Raw genomic sequence first — 4,076 nt, 5'->3', positions numbered from 1 at the left:
TAATAGGTTTCGATCTGCTAAAGCAGGCGGGAGCGGACATAGACTTACGTAGTAGCGAAATTAGGTACGGAAACGTAACCGAACAGCTTAAATTCTTCGACTGCCCTAACGTGAACTTCACAAATGTCGATGATATACAATAGTAGTCCCAAACTCAGTGAAAGCTGACTTTAGAAAAACTATCCTTAAGAGGAGTAAAGTGTTTTCGAACTCTAACGAGGCGCTTCCATTTAACACCTCGGTCGGACTCGTACGGAAAGTAACGAACCCGTTTATTCTAAACTATACCCGTATCCCATGGGAGCGGCTAAATTTGTTAATAAAGAAATCAAACAGCTGCTAAAAGACGTTGTTATTCGCCCTTCTAGGTCGCCATTCAACAGCCCAGCATGGGTTGTTGACAAAAAAGGCTCCGAGGCCGATGGCACCAAAAAAAACGACTGGTGATCGAGTTCAGGAAACTGAATGAACGGACCATTGCCGATCGTTACCCTTTGCCAAGTATCCCTATGATTCTAGCGAACTGAGGGAAGGCAACATTTTTCACTACCCTAGACCTAAAGTCGGGGTACCACCAGATTTACTTGGCCGAATGTGACCATGAAAAAACCTCTTTCTCCATAAACGGAGGAAAATATGAGTTCTGCCGTCTACCCTTTTATGCTAAAAGATGCAGGAAGCATTTTCCAAAGGGCAATCGACGACGAGCTACGCGAGCAGATCGGGAAAATCTGTTACGTTTATGTAGATGACGTGATAATTTTTTCCGAAAACGCTGCCGACCATGTAAGACACATTGACACAGTTCTCAAATGCCTGTGTGAAGCCAACATGAGAGTGGCACAAGAGAAAACCAAATTCTTCAAAGGAAGTGTGGAAATTTTAGGCTTTATCACAGCAGACGGAGCCAAAACAGACCCTGAAAAGGTAAAACCATACAGGAACACACTGAACCAAAACACTGGTTCAGCCTTAGATCTTTTCTAGGATTGGCCAGTTATTACCGAAGTTTTGTCAAAGATTTCGCTTCTATAGCAAGGCCATACTTAAGGGAGAGAATGGCTCGGTAAGCAAACTATGTCGAAAAAAGTTGCAATCGAATTTGATAAGAGCCAACGCAGCGCTTTTGAGCACCTGCGGAATATTTTATCATCTGAAGAGGTCTTATTAAGGTATCCAGATTTCAAACTGCCCTTTGACTGGACTAAAGATGCTTCTGCAAGTGGTATCGGTGCCGTTTTATCCCAAAATGGACGGCCAATCACGATGATATCTCGCACATTAAAAGACTGCGAGCTCAACTACGCTACAAACGAAAGGGAATTGTTAGCCATTGTTGGGCTATAGGGAAATTAAAAAATTACCTATATGGCTTCAAAGAAATTCGAAACACAACGCAAAGGTATTCTATAAGCCAGGAAGTGAACATTTTGTGGCCGATGCCTTGTCCCGTCAAAACATTAACTCAATGCAAAATGAACCCCAATCCGATGTTGCCACTATGCACAGCGAAGTCTCCTTGACCTGCACGGTCGAATCCACGGATAAACCCTTGAACTGCTTCAGGAATCAAATAATTCTGGAAGAAGCAAGCCAGCCTTCACGACGAAATTTTATAATTTTCGGGAGCAAAATTCGCCACATAATACATTTCAACAACAAAGACTCACAGCTCGAGTTGGTTAAAGAGGTCGTTAACGTGAATGTAGTGAACGCCATTCCCTGTGACCTCCATACATTAGCTTGCATACAACATACCCTGGTGCTGGAATTCCCGGCAACTAAGTTCTGGCACTGCAAAAGATTCGTGCATGATATGACAGATGAAAATGAGCAGTCTGAAATTATAACTTGCGAAAACAACCGCGCCCACGGGCTGCCCAGGAAAATGTGAAACAAGTCCTTCAGGACTACTATTTTCCAAAAATGACTAAGCTCGCTAATGAGGTAGTCATTAATTGCAAAACATGCACTAGGAGTTGGGGGTCACACAAATCCCTTCGTATGCGGGCGAAATTCTGCATATCGACATGTACTCCACAGATAAAAAGTTATTTTTTATCCTGTGTCGACAAATCCTCAAGGTTCGCGGTAGTGCGACCACTACCTTCTAGGGCCATAGTAGACGTGCGTGGACCCATCATACAACATGAATTTCTTTCCTAAAACCAGGACCATATACTGCGACAATGAGGCATCATTCAACTCGGAGACCATGCATTCATTGTTGAAAAATCAGTATAGCATAGTCATCGTTGACGCACCTCCTTTACACAGTAGCTCCAATGGGCAAGCGGAACGATTTTACAGCACCCTAACGGAGATAGCAAGGTGTATTAAAATTGAAAAACAAATTAGTGACACCGTCGAACTCGTCATGAGAGCCACGGTAGAGTACAACAAAACGCTACACTCAGTCACGAATTTGCAACCAAAAGATGCTATGCACTCAGCCAGCGATGAACAAAGGTGGGCAATAAGACGACAAATCGAAAAAGCTCAACAAGCTAATCTAAATAGGATCAACCCAACAAGACAAAATCGAATTTTTGAGGTAGGAAAAAAAGTATACCTTAGAAATAACAAAAGGTTAGGGAATAAGCTCACTCCACTGGACACAGAAGAGCGCGTACAAGCAGACATGGGGACGTCTATTCTCATTAGAGGGAGGGTGGTCCATAAGGACAACCTCAGATAAAACCCCTTTTAATTTTTCTATCGGCTCATACGCGCCCGACACTTACACATATTTACCCTATAAGGTGCTTTCTTACAGAATCGCAGGAATTGTATTAATAACGTTAGCTGTAGTTAACGCTAGAGTGACAGAGTACTCCCAAGCCCAATACATACCTGTCACGGATGGGATCGCACTGGTGTGGGAACAGAGACATGTTGTGCGGCACTCAAACAATTTAACGGAATTCTCAAGAATGATAGACGAAACTGCTATGTTGTCTGATTTATTCCCACAGTCGCACATGCAAAAATTGCTAGAGGTCGACTCTGGCCATATTAGAAGCTTATTGTCCGTGTTAAAAATACACCATAGGTTGGCCAGGAGTCTAGACTTCTTAGGTACCGCACTTAAGGTGGTAGCGGCACACCTGACGCATCTGACCTTGAAATGCTTAAAATGTCCGAGTCCCGACTGATAGAGTCAAATAAGAGGCAGGTAATCATCAACACGCAAACGCAGGATAAAATCAAAAAGCTCACAGATACTGTTAATAAAATTATTAAAGCAAAACAAAACAATATAGTTGACACTTCACACTTATACGATGTACTTTTGGCCAGAAATAGAATATTAATAACCGAGATTCAAAATGTAATGCTCACAGTCACACTTTCTAAAGCCAATATTATAAACCGGGCCATTTTAAACCACGATGATTTGAAGTCTGTATTAGTAGATCACCCCACACAGGTCCCTATCATAAGCCTATTAGAGGCATCTAATATTAAAGTTCCTCAGTCCGATAATATTATCCATGTGCTGATTGCATGTCCTAAAATTAAAATTACATGTAAAAAGGTCACAATCTTTCCCGTATCACACCAACACACCATCCCGACACTGCAGAACAACGTAGTAGCCGATCGCAACAATGATGTCCTAGCAGTCACTGAATGCGTATTAACAACTTTCGCATACTTCTGCAAGCTCGCAGCCCACGATACTTGAGCTCGAGGCCTACATGCAGGGGGTATAGCACGATGCGAAACGCAGGCCTGCCATCTAACCCCCATCACACTGGTAGACGACGGAATACTAATTATCACCGAGTGTCCAGCTCGGGTCAGTACTGACGATGGCCCTGAGATAACGATCAACGGTTCACATCTCATCACCTTCGAGCGAATAGCTTTTATCAATGGCACTAAGTATTCGAATCAACGTGAAGCTATCAAAAAAACACCGGGCATGGCGGCATCCCCATTGCTAAACATCATCGGCCATAATCCAGTGCTAAGTATGACCCTTCTCCAAAGAATGAACAACCAAAACTTGGAGGTTATCCAAGGGCTTAAGGAGGAGGTGAAATCGGCTGGAGTCACCAACATCTGGATCG

Source organism: Drosophila suzukii, unplaced genomic scaffold (assembly GCF_043229965.1).
Source record: "Drosophila suzukii unplaced genomic scaffold, CBGP_Dsuzu_IsoJpt1.0 scf_6, whole genome shotgun sequence".
In the NCBI taxonomy this organism is placed as follows: Eukaryota; Metazoa; Arthropoda; class Insecta; order Diptera; family Drosophilidae; genus Drosophila; species Drosophila suzukii.
Note: the sequence above shows the minus strand (reverse complement) of the source record.